The following is a 23,460-nucleotide window of genomic DNA, read 5'->3' as shown; positions in this document are numbered from 1 at the left end:
ATAATATATAATAATTATTGTATTAATACTTGATTTTTCCAGCAATTGCGAATGAGTTTTCAATATCTTTCCGCTACCGTACTCGACTTTCAATTTCCGTGGCGATTGAGAGTGTGATATCGCTTCTAGCATTGACCAATATGTTGCCGAAAAGCGTCTCATTCCATGTCCGGTAAAACTTTCTAGATCAGGAAGTCCAAGAAACGAAACCACTTTTGAAAAAGCTTTCGAAATTGTGTTTACGCTTATAGGTTATGTAGTACATTTTTTATCCACATATCTCAAGAAGAACCCCCCATTGACTGAAAGGGCTTCTTCAATAATCGTCGTAAAGCTTCTTGAAATGTTTGTTTTCGTATTCGGAATGCGCACATGGAAGTACGTTCCTTTGTCTTGGACTTGGCTGATATCCAAAAAGGTTAATTCGTTGCATCGACAAGCACCTGCGACTCCCATGATCGTTGCAACCTGTAAAAGGTTAAAAATAAAACATTTCATATGCAAATTGAAATATTAACATCGTGAACTTCCTACCTTAACTTGTAAAATTCCTGATCCAGTGCTTTTCTCAAAAATTCTTCAATTTGCTCTCTCTTCAGTATCTCTGCCCTCTTTGGTTTGTAATTTCTTGATGAGGATTTTAAATATGAAGTTTACCATATTTCAAAATATCAATACTTCTATGTACTTTTAATATAGATTTTAACATCGAATATTTTGTCCACATTGAAGCAGCAGCAAACCGTTTCTTCACATTAAAAAATAGGATAATAGAACCTCTTCTGTAATTGCTCCTTCTGCGATACCCCTTTTTTTCTCCAGTTGTTGAATTCTACGAATTCCTTCTCGTATACACTTTTACTTTTCGCTAGTAGCAGACATGAAGTTGCTTCTTGAGCTTCTTGCTGGATTTCAGCAGGAATAAAGAAATTCTCACTCATTTTTTGATGATTCCGATTTTGTAAACTGTTTCGGTCGCTTGTTGACAAGTAAACAAACACCTATTATAGAACATCGACATAATCGTCTATACGAGCAAGTTATTCATATAAAAATGGTTCTTTTTTATACGAAGGCGTAGAAGAGCCACAGACGTAATTTTTCTTAAATTCCGACTTTAAACTCTGAAGTTAGTTAAATTATGACTTTGAACTCAAACTGGCATTATTAATGTCAATTTAGACAAGTAAAATATTAAACAACACACTAGTATGTTATAATCTATAATTCACTATTGATTTATGGATTATAACTTACGTTCATATTTAAAGTAGTATTCTATATATTTATTGCTATTACAAGCAGAATTCACATTGATATTAAAAGTAAAAGAAACCGCTAACGATTTATTCTATTTTGAAGTCATTGTACAATTTGTTATTGGAAGACGCCGACGCTTTATAACCTTGTATTTTTGCAATTTGTATTATGTTATGCATCTTTTAGGTGTCCTTCTGCCATGGTCGAGAACTTCTATCCTTCGTGACGTTTCAATGTAGTCATGTTAGTCCCTGCATTGGCCAAAAGAGTCGCCGAAGAGCTTTTCAGGCAGTGACCGTTGTAGAACGCTGGTTCCTCCAATTTCAAAAACATTACAATTCTTCAAGATATCTTCGACAACGTATTTATTTCCACACACCGGCTGGTACACCTCCCATTTTTATAAAAAAACAAAAAAGGGGGTGGAACTAGTAGGTATTCTTTGGTCTCAATAACATGTATTTTTTACATAAATTGATCGGGTTGATTGGAAATACCTCAAATATGCTGAAACGTGAAAATATTTCTCTTTGTCTTGAATATTTTCTTTTTTCAAATTAACCAATTCATCGTGTTCAGGCTGAAGAGTTGAAATAAGTGTGTGTGCGTGTAGTAAAATTGGCCAATTGCCAGACTTATGCAAATGGATTTAAAAGCGTCGTGACAGTTGATAGTGTAGACAGTTGACAGAACCTTAACCTAAGAGACAGAGACAGAACCTTGCGAAGGTTTATTGAGATGCATAAAAAATATGTAATCTAATATGTAAAATTCTTTTTCTTAATTTTCCATGCTAAATATTGTTACGATTTTCCCGTGGGTTTACACAAGTCCATTTAACAACAAGAAATAAATTTATTTACACTTCAAAACACTCTGTACAATAATTAATTCAGCTACAAAAAACACTACTACAATTCCACAATTATTCTACTATTTAAACTTTACCGCGTTTCCAAATCCACTACTCTTCACCGTCGAAACCGCTTCTTTTATATTCAGTAAACCACGTTCTAGAACTACTACAAAATGCTTCGCGCTTTGCGTCGAACATCGAAGATGCTTCTCGGTGCATCGCTTTCTAACGGTGGCCTACTTTAACACGCGCCCGGCCAGATATTGCGGCGCATCGAATCCATCCCGAATCGAGTGCGCGTTCAGTAAGTATCGAGCATAGTAGGCCCAAACCTTAACAATATACTTCCTATGCTTATATTCATCTAATCTGTTTCATTTGAAGTGGTACCAGCGAATTATCTATATACAGTCCACAAAGAAATAACCTACACATCGCATCTACAAGCACCGCTAATTCCCATTATCAAAGCCATTTTTATCAACAGGTATACCTATACTCATCGTCTGCTTCGTTTAAAAACTTCTCTATTTCACGTCGTTCTAATGTCCTGGACTTCTCTTGGTTTGTATTCCTGTGATTTGCTTTTCAAAAATCTCGTTAGTTTGTCATATTTTGAAATGTCGATTTTTTGATAAAATCGAGGAAAGCATCGAGTATTTGGTACATAGTGACGATGGGGCTATTTTTTTGCAAATAAAAAATAAGCTAATAGAACATTTTTATCGATAACTGTTATCTTCCGTAAACTCCTTGTTGTAAGCATCTCGGGACTTTTCTGGCAAAATATGCATCGTTGCTTCTTCCGCTTCTGTAAGGATATTCTCAAGAACGTAATTTTCATATACAGGGTGTCCCGCGAGGTAAGGGACAAAATTTCACTACGTGTTCTTTAGGTGAATTCGAGTCAAAAATGTTCTATGAACATGGGTCCGCAAATGCTTCCTTACCGAGATATGATTTTTTAAATTTAATAGTGATTTTGTACCAAAAACTACAATGGATCTCATCCACATTATTAAAAGGGCTAGACTATGCTTACAATGGGAAAATGGGCACTTTGAACAATTATTATAAACAGTTATTTTCCAAGAGGTATTAATTTTTTTTGTAAAAAAATATTTTTGTGAGGTTATTGTACTTTTCAACACAATAAAACTATTAAACTTAAAAAAATCATATCTTGGTAAGGAAGCATTTGCGGACCCATGTTCATAGAACATTTTCGACTCGAATTTACCTAAAGAACACGTAGTGAAATTTTGTCCCTTACCTCGCGGGACACCCTGTATATATATATATATACAGGGTGTCTAAAAAGTCTGGAATATTGCAAATATCTCGAAAACTGCTGATTTTATTTTTCTCAAAATTTGCGTCTTGTTATAGTAAATAACAGCGCATGACGTGAGGGTGAAATGAGGTTCGCAAGTATACAGGGTCAGTCACAAAGTATACCAACTTTCTTAATTCAAACCTAACACACTGTATATTACTTCAGATTTTAACAGTACTTATAAAGACCAATTCAACGATATACGATTTTTTTTTTTTTTTTTTTGATTTTTTTTTTGTACCTACCTATAACAATGATAGGTGTAACAATGACAGCTAACGTCAATATAATGTTAAATTAATTGGCAAATTTTCCTATTACTTAAAATGGTAAAAAAAAGACAAAAAAAGTAAAAAAAAGAGTAGTTTGTGTTTTATTTCTAATGTTGGGCTAGTTTTAATTAATTTACTTAACATTTAAGTGTTTTCATAATTCCCTCAAATAAAATTGACTAATACTAAGAATAAAGTAGCAATACTGTAGATCGTTGAATTGGCCTTTATGAGTACTTTTAAAATCTGAAGTAATATACAGTGTGTTAGGTTTGAATTAAGAAAGTTGGTATACTTTGTGACTGACCCTGTATACTTGCGAACCTCATTTCACCCTCACGTCATGCGCTGTTATTTACTTTAACAAGACGCAAATTTTGAGAAAAATAAAATCAGCAGTTTTCGAGATATTTGCAATATTCCAGACTTTTTAGACACCCTGTATATGCGCTGCGGTTTACTGGCCTCCGCGCAATATACAGCGCCATGTGGAACCGACGCAGGCGTCACCGACACAGTGACGACTGATTTGGCCTTGACAGCTAAAAATAGATTTCTTGGAACAGGAAACTTATTTTAATATTCAGGCCAGCCGTATTTTCGTTTTTTTTCGATCGCTACAGGAGCCACATTAGACAGTTTTTGGTGTTCTATATTATATACTGATCGTACAGTTTCTGCGTTATTCATTCTAATATTAGACACATGTCTGACAATAACTGAATATAATGACACCAATATTTTTGTTTCTTTTTTAATACTTCATTAACTCAAGCAAATTGATAAAATATATGGTTGAACAAGTTTTGTCAAACATTGCAATATAATTATAAATCGTTTATTAATTTATTATGTTCACTTTGATTTGCATTTCTATACTATCTCATTTTAATTATAATACCAGTCCTTGAGTATTTAAAATCAATATTTTTATTATTTTATATACATGATTTATTCCTTAGATTAACAATGTTTATTGAGTTGGGTCATTTTTGTGTCCTCAATTTTTCAATAGGTCGTTAAAAAGGAAATTTTCCTATTGTTTGTTTAAAACTTTAAATTCTAGTTTTTTGGGGGAAACAAATTATAGTTTTTAGGGTGGCAAATTAAAGAACGTAATATATAACGCTTATATATTAAAAAGGCCTGTCATTTTTGTTTGAGGACCAAGTAACGTTTTAGCGTAAAAAAGTCTTGCCTATAATTTGTTCAAAAATTGGTTCAGTTTACGAACTAAAATTTTCGTATTTTCAGGAACTTTTAATGTCTTTCAACTGATTTGTTACAAAAAAATCAAAAAATGTAATTTTCGTAATACCAAAGTAAAAAAAATGCATTATTATTTGATGCTTGTAGACAAAAACTATTTGCTCAGTCTAATTCATGTGCCAATATGAAGAAAAAGTTTAAAAACGTAACCTTACCAATAACTGTCTAATATCAGGCATTGTGCCTAAAAACACCATCATATAACTATAATCCGTGGAATTCATGGTCAACTTTACAGAGTGCAGCAGGAATTTAAGATGTGGTAAAGTTGCATTTTTTTAAATGCCTTATATTACATTTATTTAAATAGTTTTATTGATTGTAAGAAGGATTTGTTAAATTAATGACACATCTAGCGTGCATCGTTTTCTCAGAAAAAAGCGTGCAAGAGTTAAACATTTGCATGTTTGCAAATCCGAAAACCAAAGAAGAAATTAGAAGTAGTGAACGTCAACGAATTTGACTTTTTCATTTATCTAAACTATGTCAAAATGCCTTTTGTGATCCTTTTCGGGTAAAAAAAAATTCGACAAAACTTGGAATAAAATGTCTGCTTTAAATTTAGATTTAATTCAGCATATAACTAATCCTTCTTATAAAGAAATAAAACTATTCACAAAATGAAATAAGGTAAAACTATCAATAGATGACGACCTATAAAAAGTCTAAAAAAGTTAAAAATGAACCCCCAGGCGAAGGGTCAAAATATTTGATGGAATTTAAACCAGTATAGTTTGTCCAAAAACAAGTTATTCTCAATGAAACTGATGTACTACCTGCCATAAATATGGACCAAAGTTTATTTCGAGTATGGCAGCCGGAAATCAGTGTGAAGAGAGAGAGAGAATTAGCTATATTTGGAAGAAACTGAGAACCAATGCAACTTTGCGAGTGTCATCTATTGGCAAGATGGCCATGCCATCTTTTAGTAGAGCATGTTGTCTATTGCTTAAAACGCATGCCATCTTTTAGCAAATTGGGCATATTTATGTAAGGGATAAGCACACTTCAAAATAAATAAAATTTATAAATTTGTTGTCGAACCATAGGTCGATAAAAAAGGCTATGGCAAATAACTCGTTCTTACAGTTTGTTTAAAAACATAATAATTTAGAACTGTATTATTAAATGTTTACATTTTATCTTCAGAGTGCCACATAAAGGAATGATTGCCTTAGTATACAGGGTGTTAAATTTTAAAGCAAATCTTTTCTACACCACAATTTTCTGGGACAGCCTGTTCCAACCGACACTTATTTTTTTCAATTGGGCAAGATATAAATCCGTATGCATCCGAGGGTTTTCAGGTGCAGCACACTGTATATTAACTTGTCTTAAAATGTTGTTATTTGAAGCTTATTGTTATTTTTTATTGCAGCAGTATGCAATGCGCATGGCGCTAATACAAATTCAACATGCAAAAAAAACGTAAAATGCCTAATATATTTTAACAAGAAGAGACATAATTTCTTTGATGATGGGGTGATTTTTTTGGCTGACCTCGGTTTCCCTTTGGTAGGAAACATGTTGCCGGTTGTCTCTTTCTTTGAAATGAAAATTGCATCCAATTTTCAGAATCAAATATAAGATAAACTAACTTCTTTTGAGTCAAAGTGTTTTAAGTTCGCCTATTAATCATTGGAAGATATAAGTCCTTATTAACTATTATTAACTTTAAACCGATGTTTCAAAACAAATATTTTATGTGGTCTGAGATACGGCAACGTTTTTCAACAACTAGACTTGAATGACCAACCAATATAACTCCTGATATTCAACGGCCAAAGCCGATATCAGTCGATTGTCAATTTAACTTTGGTAGGAAGAGTCCATCTCTCTCTAATTCGCTTTCTCTTTTCAACTGTCTGTTCTTGTTAAATAGCTATTCTTTGATATTAGCCACTAAATAGTATTCAAACAATATTGTCTAAAAGTTTTATAGCAATCCATTCAAGAATGGTATACTTTTACTACTATACTTTTATTTTACACTGATGTGAACTTAGCAGCCAATTTCTAGCAGCCAATTTGGCGGAAACACCCGAATGACCAGTGGCGTCGGGTATTTTTTAAATCATCAACTAATTGCGTCAGAGGATTAGTTATGTTTATCATAACTAAATGTTTTGTCATTAACAACTAAGAAAACGTCTTGTCAGACCACTTGTTATATAATATATTTATAATATTCGAATGCTATTAATGATAAATATTCAAATGCTAATATCTCAAAATCTACACATACTAACACCTTACAAATTTCAGGACTAATAAAGTACTACCCGAGGTAACAGAATCTGTAGAGATCAGCCCTTGGACAGCCGTCAGACATTTGTTATAACACATTGCTTATATCGGTCGATAAATATTCAAATGGTAATATCTCAAAATCTACACATACTAACACCTTCCAAATTTCAGTACTAATAAAGTACTACCCGAGGTAACAGAATCTGTAGAGAACAGCCCTTGGACAGCCGTCAGACATTTGTTATAACACGTTGATTATATCGCTCGATAAATATTCAAATGCTAATATCTCAAAATCTACACATACTAACACCTTCCAAATTTCAGTACTAATAAAGTACTACCCGAGGTAACAGAATCTGTAGAGATCAGCCCTTGGACAGCCGTCAGACATTTGTTATAACACATTGCTTATATCGGTCGATAAATATTCAAATGGTAATATCTCAAAATCTACACATACTAACACCTTCCAAATTTCAGTACTCATAAAGTACTACCCGAGGTAACAGAATCTGTAGAGAACAGCCCTTGGACAGCCGTCAGACATTTGTTATAACACGTTGATTATATCGCTCGATAAATATTCAAATGCTAATATCTCAAAATCTACACATACTAACACCTTCCAAATTTCAGTACTAATAAAGTACTACCCGAGGTAACAGAATCTGTAGAGAACAGCCCTTGGACAGCCGTCAGACATTTGTTATAACACGTTGATTATATCGCTCGATAAATATTCAAATGCTAATATCTCAAAATCTACACATACTAACACCTTCCAAATTTCAGTACTAATAAAGTACTACCCGAGGTAACAGAATCTGTAGAGAACAGCCCTTGGACAGCCGTCAGACATTTGTTATAACACGTTGATTATATCGCTCGATAAATATTCAAATGCTAATATCTCAAAATCTACACATACTAACACCTTCCAAATTTCAGTACTAATAAAGTACTACCCGAGGTAACAGAATCTGTAGAGAACAGCCCTTGGACAGCCGTCAGACATTTGTTATAACACATTGTTTAAATCGGTCGATAAATATTCAAATGCTAATATCTCAAAATCCACACATACTAACACCTTCCAAATTTCAGTACGAATAAAGTACTACCCGAGGTAACAGAATCTGTAGAGAACAGCCCTTGGACAGCCGTCAGACATTTGTTAAAGACATCGATCGATATAAGAAAAACTACCGATAGGAAAGTTTTGAAAATTGGATTCCATAGTAAAATCAGTCATTTGGTAACATTTTTAATTTTGAAAATGTCAGTATCTCGAAAACCGTTGCAGGTAATTATAGGTTATGATAGACAAAAAATATTTTAAAGCGATAGGAGTATTCAAAAATATAATAATATACAGGGTGTTCCATTTAAAATATGTCAGTTGGTACTTCCGGTATAACCGGTAATGTTATAAGGTTGAAAATGTTTTAGTTGGATTGAGCATGCTGACTTTACTATGTTACCAAAGTCTTTCGTCATGGAATACCCTGTATAGGTAGGTATACTAACAGTAAGCATTTTAAAAACACTGCAGCATTTAAAAAAAAAGAAGTAATCAAGATGTTCGATTAGGTTAACTTTATGTACATATTAAAAAAATTAGGATCTGTATTATAAACTCGGTACCTACTTACCTTCACTATTTTGTAAGGTAATTATTAATACAAATAGCACAACTCGCATATTCCGTTTTTAATACAACAATGATCACCAAGCTTTATACATTTCGAATGCATTTTTCTTAAACAAGATTGACATTTGACAACACTGTCGGTTGACAAACAATTTCTGGAACAAAACATACATACTGTATTGACACAGGTGGCGTTATTCAAAATTTTGGTCTTTAAATACTTTCTATATTCCACCAAGTTACATTGGACTTCTGCATCCCTTCCTTGTGAAGTTGTTCAAAAAAGTATATAATTAGAGGACCGGAATTAAAACTGTCCTTTTGTAAAAAGAGTTTTTCTATTTTGATTTTTAAGTTTTGAAATTGTATATTAGTATTATGATAACGATTATACCTGTTAAGAAAGTTTTGTAGAATTAATAATTTTGTTTTAGATTTTTCATAGGAGCTTCTATAAGGGTCAATATTACTGAATGTTTGGTTTTGTAAGTCGACCATTGCTAGGCAGAAGTGATTTCCATTAACAATATGCGGCATTACTATTTTTGGTTTATCTAAATAAATATTTTTAAGAAAATAATCGCTGTACATTGTATCAGAAAATATTTTTGTGGCTATTATTTCATCTACTATTTGTGTACGAGAATCTTCGTTTAGTATGTGCATTAGTAAGGACACACTTAATCCAGTGAGCCAATTTTCAAATTCATAAAATAATTTTCTACATACGAGTTACTGTACCGGTTTTTAACAGGATCTGTTATCATTAAAGCACTCCATAGAGGCTCACGTAGGGCATGTAGTGATTTAAAAGTATTTCGTGGAACTCTAAGCTATAAAAAGAGTTGGTTACCCCGCTTTTGGCAACTTGCATTTCGTTTTTTATATCATTAAAATGGTGATAAAATGGACTTTTCAAATATAAAGGATCATTATCGTCAAGATGTGTATATAGGTTCTCACTTTTCAAATTATTATGTATCGAAGGTTCTCCAAGAGAATGATCCATTTCTAATAAAAACTTATAAGCTGCCTCTACTGATGTATCACGATATGGCGATAATATCAGAATTGTTACATTAGAAAAAATACTTTATTAGTCCTGAAATTTGGAAGGTGTTAGTATGTGTGGATTTTGAGATATTAGCATTTGAATATTTATCGACCGATATAAACAATGTGTTATAACAAATGTCTGACGGCTGTCCAAGGGCTGTTCTCTACAGATTCTGTTACCTCGGGTAGTACTTTATTAGTACTGAAATTTGGAAGGTGTTAGTATGTGTAGATTTTGAGATATTAGCATTTGAATATTTATCGACCGATATAAGCAATGTGTTATAACAAATGTCTGACGGCTGTCCAAGGGCTGATCTCTACAGATTCTGTTACCTCGGGTAGTACTTTATTAGTACTGAAATTTGGAAGGTGTTAGTATGTGTAGATTTTGAGATATTAGCATTTAAATATTTATCGACCGATTTAAACAATGTGTTATAACAAATGTCTGACGGCTGTCCAAGGGCTGTTCTCTACAGATTCTGTTACCTCGGGTAGTACTTTATTAGTACTGAAATTTGGAAGGTGTTAGTATGTGTAGATTTTGAGATATTAGCATTTGAATATTTATCATTAATAGCATTCGAATATTATAAATATATTATATAACAAGTGGTCTGACAAGACGTTTTCTTAGTTGTTAATGACAAAACATTTAGTTATGATAAACATAACTAATCCTCTGACGCAATTAGTTGATGATTTAAAAAATACCCGACGCCACTGGTCATTCGGGTGTTTCCGCCAAATTGGCTGCTAGAAATTGGCTGCTAAGTTCACATCAGTTTATTTTACTGGCTCTTAACCTAGTACATAATTACTGTAATTTTTGTACAACAAAATACTGAAATTTTTCACAACACTAAGACTTTAAAACAGTAAAAGCTAATTAGTTAGATATGTTTAAGTTGGTTATCCTTCTAAGTTACTTTTCAAAAACTGCACTCCTACTAGTCAATTCTCCTAATGGTGAAAGTGTTCGAATTAAGGTGCAACACCATAAAATGTAATATTAAAATAGACATTACGCTTGCAAGTTTGTGAATTAAATTTTAACCTTTTACTATTAGAGATCTAAACAGAAGACATCTTTCAAAAATACACCGTAATTTAAAAATTTCGAAACATGGGTAGCAATTTTTAAATTTTAAAAATCTCCAAACGTGTGTTTTGAGATACCATTCAGACCTATTATTGTATATGACACAACTAAAGTTCTAAAATGTTCCCAGCTATTAATTAGTCTAGGTTGTATGCAAAAACGTCTAGTACAATTTTTCGTATCCTGTATTCTGTAATTATTAAAGGAATTACTTTTATTTTCAACCAGGTATTTAATAACGTTATTTCTTATGTGTAAACCAGGTGGAAAGATGAAAATTACCTGCTCTTACTTTCCACCCGGGTAAATGTCACTTTCCACCCGGGTGGATAAGATCAATATGCGTTTTGTCATATCTGAGCTTACTTTTTATAGTTAAGAGACTGTGCCGCCAGCTCTGCAACAGCTCGCAGCTCAGGTGATGATGAGTAACATCTGCGTCTTCAGAAATCTCCATGTTAAAAGCACTTTAAGAGACGTTTCAGCTCCAAATATGAAAGACAGCATAGCACAACAATGGCGTTGTCAAGATAGTAAACAAATCACCAGTCGTTTATTATGGTTGAAGTCATAACTACTCGTACCTATACTACCTTATTGTTAGAGACTATTAGCAATCAATGTTTCAACTGAATGATTTATTAAAAGTTTGATGAAATTTTGATAAATGGTTGAAAATAAAGTAGTATACAAACTACGGTAGAAAGATTAATTTGTGTCTCTTGATAAAGTTCACAAAATAACCAGAAATTTTGCTGTTTCAAAAGAAGGTCGAAAATATTTAAATTTTTGGTTCCTTTCCAAGTTAGCGCAATACTATCAAAGTCGAAAACTTATAATAGACAGAATTAAAAAAATGAAGTCAACCAGTTGGTCTCTACTTCCGACATGAATAAAAGTGCCTCTCTCTAGAAAATATTCTAAATGAGTATGCCAAGTCAGCTTTAGTTTCATACATAACTTTTTAAAAGATCACACATTCAATTAATGAAGCCGATATTGGTGTGACACTCTGTATAAGACAGCAAACTAGTTAGGACGCCCAGTATACAGGGTAATTCAAATTCGACCCTCACCATTGGGATCTCGGAAACTATAAGAGATACGAGAAAGTTTAAATTGGGGCAAAGTTGCGCAATGTAAAGCTCAACCAAATGCAGTTTTAAAAATTTCGATTTTCCGAGTACTTCCGAAGATATCCGAAAAAAACTGAAAATTTGATTTTTTGTTTTTATTTATTTCTAATCTTATTTGAAGAGATATTCCAAAACTAAAAGCACCTTTTCATTGCCACTTTTCCTCAGCTATTCGATGATGGATTCAAATTTGCTACACGACGTTTCGTTTTTTGGCAGCCATCATCAACTTTCTTTTTTCTTATGGGCGCCATATTGGATTTTTAGCCCACCAAATAGTACGTTTTATTCTGATTTTAGTGATGTATAATAACTTATGATTTGCTTCATAAATAACAAAATAATTCAATAAAAACTATTTTTACTTTAGTTATTGGCTTTGAGTTATTGACAGTACTTGTCAAACACGATAATTCGGACGATCATTAAAGCTTTTAGAGATTTTACCTTAGTTAGCTTTGAGTTAATGAGACGTTTTATGAAGATTACTTGGTAGTAATTATCACACGCAATTGGCCTGAACATACTTAGTCACAAAGGTGTACACGTGACTTAAACCGGTTTATTCACTGGAAGAGCTTAGGCCACTCGCTACGCTTGTGGACCTAGTTGTTCTTTTCGTGATAAAAAATAGTTTAAGTCACTTGCTGTATAAATAACTATTAAATCACTCTGAATGACATTCGCCTATTTACAGATGTAAACAAACAAACATCAATGTTACATCTACACGGGGCGCGGTGCAAATTTAATAGAACTGTAATTTTAGTTTTTTTTTTAATATAAGAAGTCGAAATTTAATAAAATACTGTATAAGACACGTGACTTAAACCGGTTTATTCACTCGAATAAATATGAATGAATAAAAAATGGTTTGTCACTTACTGTATAAATAACTATAAACTTGCAACATTATAAAAAATTGAAATTTGGCAAAAAATGAAGTTCCTAAAATGATGATCTTTCTCTTGGAAACGTAAATAAGCCTTTTAAGTTAGAGATAATGCATTGCTAACAAATCTTTTTTTCTGATTAACCTAAATAGTTCAACATTGCTTGTATAATAATAACATTTTCTGCGGGGGTTTCTTTTCTAGATACATTTTTAACTATGATTGACGCTCTAATGATCGTCCGAATTATCGTGTTTGACAAGTACTGTCAAATAATGACATTTTTTAAAACGACCCATTAACTCAAAGCCAATAACTAAAGTAAAAATAGTTTTTATTGAATTATTTTGTTATTTATGAAGCAAATCATAAGTTATTATACATCACTAAAATCAGAATAAAACGTACTATTTGGTGGCCTAAAAATCCAATATGGCGCCCATAAGAAAAAAGAAAGTTGATGATGACTGACAGAAAACGAAACGTCGTGTGGCAAATTTGAATCCATCATCAAATAGCTAGGAAAAAGTGGCAATGAAAAGATGCTTTTAGTTTTGGGATATCTCTTCAAATAAGGTTAGAAATAAATAAAAACAAAAAATCAAATTTTCAGTTCGTTTTTCATCTTCGGAAGTACTCGGAAAATCAAAATTTTTAAAACAGCATTTGGTTGAGCTTTAAATTGCGCAACTTTGCCCCAATTTAAACTTTCTCGTATCTCTTATGGTTTCTGAGATCCCAATGGTGAGGGTCGAATTTGAATTACCCTGTATATTAATATAAGTTGAGTGGCCTTCAAATTCGTTATGTACTCTCGATCATTTGGCCTCCAACCCCCTCACTCTTATATGCAACTACGAAATTTGGTATATGCTCTCGATCAACTGGCCTCCAGTGAGTTATGCCGCGGTGTTTGTATAAACGTATGAGATCGCTCCGCCACGTGGTGGAATTTTCGTGAACTACATTGTATAACTGTATATGTGTATTCCTAAAATAGCCTCCGACATAAATTTTGCGTACGGCCTCCAGGAGGCCAGAGAGACATCCTGAGAAATTATTAAGGTCGATTCGTATTGGCCTCCGATTTTTCGAATTCGCCTCCGTTTTGGAGGCGTGTGCGAATGTTAAACTATGCGAGTCGGAGGTGCATATGTCGAAATGCATATATATATATATATATACCAGGTGTCCAAGAGCACCCTGGACATAGGAGATTAACATGGGAAAACGGTTTTGATTTTTTTGCGCCTGTACGGTTGATTTGATTGAAAAATCGTATTAATGAAAGTTGTAGTTCCTATCACGGATTAGTTTTCTGTATTTTTTTCAGATCTCTAACTTGAGCCTTTTCGTCGTAAAACACGAACAAAAATGAGAAAATTGAAACTTTTTACCAGCACACAAAGAACTTTTATCACTAAGAACGGTTTATGCAGATGACACTAACCTCTTAGTAAGCGGAAAAAATTTAGGGCAGTTATGTGATCGCGCTGTAAACCTTCTTTTCGTAGCAAATTCGTGGTTCAGTAAAAACAACCTATATCTAAATAGCGAAAAAACGAGTGCTATTTTGTTTAGAACCAAACTAAATTAATAGAATGGTAGTACCCGAATCTCTCAATATTAATGGAAATCAGATAGAACTTTACTTCTTTACTTCTTCTTTTGTAATTAATGAAACTTGAAGCAATTTTTTAGAATTATCAATAGAGTCAGTTAAAAGGTTATCAGAATTTTCTATCGATAAGCTACTTAATTCTTCAATAATTATGTCTAAATTCGACATGAAAAAATTGCACACTTACAAAAAAACGATGACCTTAACTATATTCTGCCTATAAGGGTCCAAATCTTCCGGATGGCGATGTGGTCCAACCAAAGTTTGCGATCCTTGCAAAAGTGCCCGATGCTGTGACACTTTCCACAAATATGATGAATTCGCTGCCCGGTAACTGTGACACTCGTCGATATGCCCTCGAACAAGTATTTTTTTGGTTATCGAACTCGCGAACTATTCGAATCTGTCACAAATCGTTATACGAAAAAGTCCCTCAGCGATTGATTGACTTTTGACAGATCCTACCGACTGCGCCAATTACGTCTTCGAATATAGTAAGACCGTTTTTAAAAATACAAATTACAAACTAGTACAGAAGTATATTGATAATGTTACATTAGAGCACTTCATAATAATAATGATGCAATACGCGATGACACTGGTTTTGTTCACGGAACTGCATACTCAGCATCTGTCCTGGTCTATGGAGGTGGTACAACCTCGTGACTTAACTCATCTCAAAAAAACCCTGAATACCAAATTTGAAAGTAATACGTTACAAAATGTACATTATATTTAAAAAAATCGATTTTTACTTTTTAACTTTACCACCCTGTATCTCGAAGACAGAGCAATTTCGGACTAAATAAGTTGCTTCAAATCGGCTTATTTTGATGTCCGGTAATTTAAGCAGGCTATAGTAATTTTTATTAATAAGCCAGGTAAAAATCCTTCATTGCCTTCATCTTATCGGCCGATTTCTCTGCTCAATACTTTATCTAAAGTCGTTGAAAAGCTTTTTCTAACTCGGTTTAGAAAATATTGTAACGAGCGAAAGCTTATCCCTAATGAACAGTTTGGTTTCCGCCCGGGTCACGACACCAATTTACTTGCTGCCAAGATCGTAAATGACATTTTTGATGCATATAACCTTAAAATGAATACTACCTTGCTCTTACTGGATATGGAGAAGGCCTTTGATAGCGTTTGGCATGCTGGGCTACTTTATAAATTGGCAGTCTTACATAATATTCCTCTGTATTTTGTTTCACTTCTAAACTCTTACCTCTCAAAAAGAACATTTCAAGTCAATATTGAAAACTCATTTTCAGGCTACAGAAACTTGAAATCTGGCGTACCTCAGGGAACAGTTCTGTCTCCCCTTTTATATACTTTGTACATAGCTGATTTTCCGAAATTTCCCCTCACAAACATTGCCCTATATGCAGACGACACTGCAGTAAACAGCAAAAGTTTTTACGCCCAAGCCGCTAAACAGCGGCTCGCACATCATTTAACCCTTATTACCCCATATTTTCAAAAGTGGGAATTAAATATGATCGCTGCTAAAACTGAATTAGTAGTCTTCAATAGAAAATTCACTAATAACAAAATCATAAATCCCCTAATTGCGAATGGGGCCGCAATCCATCAAAAAACAGCTGCAAAATATTTGGGTATAATGTTAGATGATCGTCTGTCATTCCATAAACACATATCTTACACCTTGAGCCGCACTTTCTCCGCCCAACAAAAATTATACCCCCTTACTTGTGCAAAATCTCCACTAAGTCCCTATAATAAGCTATTAATATATAAGTGTATAATTAGACCTGCACTCACTTATGGGGCTCCTATATGGTGCTCTATATCTGACACCCAAAGAAAGCGGCTCCAGGTTTTTCAGAACAGAATTCTTCGAGGTGTACTGTCAGCTTCAAAATACACAAAAATTCAAGATCTACACGATTTTACCGGTATAGAGTATATTTCACAATAGGTATATAGATGACTTATCTGAAAAATTTTATAGATCAAAAATATCCGCATCTCATCTGACAAAAAATTTAACCCGAGTAAGATTCGACCCCGCAAAACCTATCAAACACGGCCCACCTTATAAAAGGCTTCCGTTATTTTTTGAGCGGTGGCATCCTCCATAATTAGGTTACAAAGGTGAACAATCAGAATAATTTTATACCGCAAAACTGTCATTGTTTGGTTCAGCTGCTTGCTGTTTATGGTGAACGACCTTAAAAAAGGGGAATTCCTAGCGATTCCCCCAAAAAAAAAAGCGTACGATAAACGTCCTAGATATGGACATAAATATTTACAGCGCTCGAATGCGGTGGCAGGTTGCAAAGTTTGAAATTGGAATTCTTCAATTTCTAAATTTGTTTATCTTGTTATCGCAATGACAACCAGTTTACTCACTATTAACAATATAAATTTCTACTTATTTATTTCACACGTATCTAAACATACACAATTTTTGAGCTGGTTTTTGAATTTTATTTTTCCAGCAATGCTTACAATCAAAATTAATATACATACGCAATTTTACCAACTCTTATCTCTCGCGCTAGCGATATCTTATTCCTCAAATGTCTGCATAAGGGTTGAAACCCAGGTGGCAGACCCACTGATGCGTCTGTATTCGCACTCCCTGGATGTATTTCTTGGTCAAAACATCGACCACCGTGATTTATCACGATGTTGAAGTTGCTTCTTAGTGCGCTCGGCGTCACAGTTGTAACAACATTCATTTTATGTATTTACATCCATAGTGTAATAATTTGTTGTAATTTTGAAATATATGTATTTGTTGTTGTTGGTTCCCGTCCGATCACCGCAGTCAAGCAGCGTAGGGCGTGGTCAGTACGTGGATGGACCTTTTTTTTGCACTTGTGGACGAAAATTATATGAAATTTATGCTTTTTTCTTTGAAGTCGGTTATATCATCTTTTTAAGAACTAGCTACAGCTCTGAGATAATTTAGCCATTCATTTCAACCATGAAAATGACATTTGCATTTCTCCTACACTTTTGGTGGTTTTTATTACTTGGTTATTGATTAGTTCACAGGCAACTGCCATACCACGCAGGATATACCGGTTCCCGTCCCCCAGTTCCTGTTCGGCCTTTGTGCAGTACAGAACAAATTCAACCAAACGCGATAAGCCGAAAAATACCAAAAATAAGTGTTTGTTTATTTACCATCTGAATAAACAATTTGTGCATTCTACTATTTGCCTAACAAACAACATTAGCTGCAAAATCTAGGCAATTTTTAAAAAATTGTGAATGTCATCTTCGGAAGATGACCAAATTTACATATCTTCATTAGCATCGCTAGTTTCGCTGAACAGTGAATTACAACCCACAGATGCAAGAAGTGTAAAACGGGGACTTATAGAATCCCTCAAATTAAACTCAAAGTGCCGACGTTGTATTGAGATCCTACACAACTTAGAGCGCAAACAAAGGATTAAATTCCAAATCATCTCTAATCATCTTCGTGCTATGCATGGTGGTAAATCGATTGCTAAGTCAGGGACAAGGAAGCAAGATCCATTGTCCATTAAAGAAAATAAAGAAACACTAAGCGCAAGTCAAGTTGTGGTGCCTGCTATTCTTACACATACCCTTGACGAAAAACAAACTATAAATTCATCCTCCACTCAACCAATCGAGCCAAACAAAATGTTGCAGCCCACTGGTAACGACGATACTGGGGCGCAATCACCACCCACCGAAAATACCGATAAGTTCGTAACACCATTAAAAACAGTGAAATGGTCAAAAGCTTTTGATAATTCTGGCATTGTTACACAAACAAGCAACAAATTTGATCCTTTAAAAGTGGATGAAATGGAAATTGAAAGTACCGTCCCCATTCAGGATGAAATACGAACAAAAGCTCAGCAGGTGCCTTCCAAAAAAAATGACAAACCGCCACCAATTGTCTTACCCGGCCACTTGAAAAGTCACTCTGAACTTATCCACAACATTAATCAGATAGTGAAAAAGAAATACTCACTAAAATACGCCAAAAAATCAGTTATTATTTACTGTGAATGTGCAAGCGACTGGTCGAATTTAAAAAGGAGTCTTGTTAGCGACAAAAGGGAGTTCCATACATATACATCCAGCAATGAACGCACTCATGCTTTTGTTCTTCGTGGACTTGAGGGAAACATCTCACCTGAAGACATTAAACTGTATCTAGATGACGAATACAACATCACAGCCAGGGAGGTTTATCTCATGAAAGGTACCTTCAAACCTCTTTATTTAGTTGTTCTTGACAGTTCTTATACTGTAAACAATCTAAGAAACAAAGTGAGAGAAGTGCTAAATGTGAAAGTTTCGTGGGAAAATCGAAAAAACCAGCGGGAGATGGCTCAGTGCAGAAAATGCCAGACATGGGGACATGTCTCTCGAAACTGTCATCGAAACGTTAAGTGCTCTAAATGCGCGGGAAACCACGAGATAACTCAGTGCACCCCTGAGAACACTGTCAAATGCGCAATTTGCAATGGTTCACATCGCTCTTTTGACACTTCGTGTCCAGTTTACACTTATCGCATTGCTGCTGCTCAAAGCAAGCGTCCTGTTCAACAACAGCCGAAGAAATACATCGATGCACCATTACCAGCACGACCAGCCTGGGGCGCCCCAAGAAACCATGTACAGATGCCGCCAGATGCAACTAAGTCGAACTCAATTACCAGAGATGACCACAATGTTGAAGCCTCAAACAGAGTACAAGGGTGCAATGCTTCTGAAGCTGTGGGCGGAACTCTCGGAACTCGGCTTCGCCTCAAGCTGCAATTTTTATGTGCAAGCGGCAAATAACTACTTTCCGCTCTTAATATAGAATATACTATTTAACCACTAAAGTCACTTTTACCACTTTTCACGTTCTTTGCTTTATCGTGCCACTGTTATTTCACAACTGACTGTCCGTCGGCTCGGTCGGTTTATACAGGGTGTCCCGCGAGGTAAGGGACAAAATTTTACTACGAGTTCTTTAGGTAAATTCTGGTCGAAAATGTCCTATGAACATGGGTCCGCCAATGCTTCCTTACCAAGATATGATTTTTTTAAATATAATAGTATTATCGTGTGTTATTGGGAAAGCTATCAGCCACATCATTAAAAGAGCTAGACTATGCTTACAATGTGAAGGTGGACACTTTGAGCAATTATTGTAAACAGTTATTTTCACAGTAATATAATTTTTTTTTTCTTAAATAAAATTATTTTTCGGCATTATTGTAGTTTTTGGCACAATAACACTATTAAATTAAAAAAATCATATCTTGGTAAGGAAGCATTTGCGGACCCATGTTCATAGGACATTTTCGACTCGAATTTACCTAAAGAACTCATAGTAAAATTTTGTCCCTTACCTCGCGGGACACCCTGTATATGTGTGGGTGATCGATTCTCGAATGTTCCTGTATGCACAGAATGTTCCCGCTATACGTCCAGTAAACGTTTATTGCATCGCGAACATTCCATCCGATGCGCCGCACAGAGGGGCCATTTATTAATAAGGTGGCAGAAAGTCGAGTTTAAGAACTTTCAGTAATTCTTTTTCTAACTATATATTATAATAATACATTTATCATAGTACTAGAAATGACCTACAGAGGGAGTTGTAATGCAACTATTCCGCTGTTGACATGGTAAATACTTTTATGTTGTAGAACCACATGATACGACTTTAATTTAACGGGTCAATTTCTAGTCTCAACTACAACTTTTTTGTTACTTTTATCAATATGAAATCTAAAAAAAAATGTTAAATTATACCTTTAAATATATAAATATAGGAAAAATGTATTGAGATTTGAATAATATTAAACCACTTTGTCACTTTCTTGTTTCGCTGCTAAACACAAATTTAGGTATAAAACATTATTGAATTTAGTTGATTTCCGGTCTCTTCCCGTTGGAATAGTTCTTCAAACATTATACCCCTGAGTCTTAGCTACAAGATGTCATTAAAACATTTTCCGCAAACATCCGCCATTAAAAAAATCGTGGTTATTAATTATAGTCTGTCGCGGCTAATTTTCATCACCTGAACTTGCAGCGAGTGCGAGAACCGTACTCGCTAAAAATGGCAAGCAAGAGGTGTGGACCATAAGAAGGTAGTTGCTGAAACCAAAAGAAAAATTCAGGAGCAGTTTAAAACGCGAATGGGTTTGATTGTTGATCGTCCAAAACCTGGATTCGGTAGCTCAAACGATGGAAATACTGCCAGGCGATTTTTTGAAAATGTATTTATATCCTCTGAAATTACTGGTATTGATGCAGATATTATCACAAGACTAAAAATTATTCTGCAGACCATTTCATCTGGCTTTAAAATAAATATAGATAGGTTTAAAACATTTAGCCTGCAAACAGCTAGATTATTAGTCGAATAATACCCATGGTACAACATGCCCACAACTCTCCACAAAATTCTTGTACATGGACCAGATATTATTAAGTCGTTTTGCCTCCCTATCGGACATTTATCCGAGGAAGCCCAAGAGGAGCTAAATAAAAGCATCAAACAATACAGGGAAGGTTATGCTCGTAAATGCTCTAGACAGCCAACACTTGAAGATGTGTTTAAAAGACTTTTGGTAACATAAGATCCGGCAATTTCTAGTATACGAAAATTACCCAAGAAGAAAAGCAAGTCATTTGAGAAGGAAGTTCTCGACTGATCAAATGAACTCTAGTGATGAGGACAGTGCTTCTGATGTGGAACTGTGTTAAGTTTTGTTTTGAATAGGACTTTGTGATACATAAAAATGTCAACATATTGTTTATGAAATGTTCACATTGTTTCTCTACTTTTTGCTGTTCGGCTTTTGTTAATTAAATTATTTTGTTTTTATATAATTTAGTTACCTAAAAATTTTCCTATTTTCCTGTGTTAATCATTTTACTTGAAGAAACGAGACGAGGCGAGGCCGAGGCCGAGGTTATTTCAGCAGCAGAGGTAATTTCACAATTTAAGGATGTGATCATGTATTGTTATGTATGTGTACCTCTAAAACAAGCAAAATAAACTATTATTATACTATTTCTCAAAATCGATTATGCTGCAAAAACTACCATAAGAAAGAATAAATATATTTTTTGAGTAGAAATTTAGTTGACCAATAAAAGAAATTCTAACTAATGCCGAATTTAAGAAAAAAAACTCTCTGAATCAAAAATATAGGTATTTTCTTTAAAATCAAGCCCAGGAAACAAACTCACATTTGTTTTTTTTCTGAATATTTTAATGATGCAGAAAAAATTATAATAATCATAGAATTTTACCCAGTTTTATCTTATAATTATGTCAAATTTAATAAATTAAATATTATTTTTAATGCCAAACCTTTAATTTATTAGAATTCTGGTAATAAACATTTCTGCCACAAATTTTGAATCTTGCCCCTCTGTGCGCCGATCCAAGTTTAAAGATACCGGGACATGTCCAAAAGTAGCTGTTTTGTGGATATGCATTTTACATGGGGTTAAATGGGTAACCTAGAGGTTTGAGACTTCGTATTAGTGGGGAAAGTTTGGGACACCCCTGGGATGCGGTGTTGCCACGTTGTGCACTTTTTTCCTAAATTTAGGGAAATTCCATGTAGTGATCTCTCGTTTTTCCCTAAATTTCAGGAAATCTTAACCTGGTTATGAGGCCTTTGTAACAATAGATTTAGATATGGCTACTCTTACAGCAGCAAAAGAAATTGCGCGCACTCGCGCACACTAAAAACATTTAGTGAAAAAAGCGAGCATTTAGAATTTTTTATAGCCAGCGTAGACAGTTTCTACCAAAGATACTTTATTTCTACACAAGGTGAGTCATTAAAAGAGTTTGTTTTTACTTCAATTTGCTTATTCAGATTTCAGATTTCTTATTATGTAGACCAGATTTAACTACTTGGCCGCTCATTAAAGCAGCCTTAAGACAAAAATTTGGCGATCGCGTAAATCGGTCTTATCTCAACAATTAAACTTCATGACTAAAAATTGAAACGAAAGTGTGTTAGATTTCATTGAACGATTAAAAGTGCTTAAAATCAGAATTTCACTAAAAATAATTGCTGATTTAACATTAACTAATGCTACCAAGCAAGCATTAATCGAACAAACCGAACTAACATCAGTCACTGTTTTAATTAGTAATTCTCCTAGTGAACTAAGGACTATTTTAATGTTTCACAATCCTAAAACTTTAGAAGACGCTAGCATATTTGTTGTAAATTATTCGTTAGTTGAACAGCAAATTAACGCAAGATCTTATTTATCACTCTCAGCCTAAACAACAACCCCAATTTGGCCATAAGCCTCATTTTCAACATAAACCTGTAAACAGAACACCCCCACTTTGTCAAAAACAGTTTCCCAGCGTTTGAAAACAGTTTTCCATCATTTCAGCCCTCATTTGTTCAAGCACAACCCCATTCTTCACAAAAATTAAATTCGCAAGCAAATTTCAAACAACCTTTTCCCAGCCAGCCTATTAACATTTAAAGTAAACCAGTAAAACAACATTTCCCCACAAACAGTCAAGTGTTTGGAAAACCTAAAAATGTATTTTTGAAAGAAAACTCGAACAAACCCACCGGACCACCAATACCTATGTCAACTGCTTCGACGAAAAATACCATCCAACGATCATTTGTGCCCCAATCGAGAAACTTTAACAATTTCCAAAGACCCAAGTATACTTTTACTGAATTAACCTACTTAGCTGATGGTGCCCCAGTATACGCACAAGATCAATCCGAAAACCCTGATATTG

This window comes from Ips typographus, linkage group LG1 (genome assembly GCF_016097725.1).
Source record: "Ips typographus isolate SLU linkage group LG1, UJ_Ityp_2.0, whole genome shotgun sequence".
Taxonomy (NCBI): domain Eukaryota; kingdom Metazoa; phylum Arthropoda; class Insecta; order Coleoptera; family Curculionidae; genus Ips; species Ips typographus.
The sequence above is the reverse complement of the archived record's forward strand: the minus strand, read 5'-3'. Positions refer to the sequence as shown.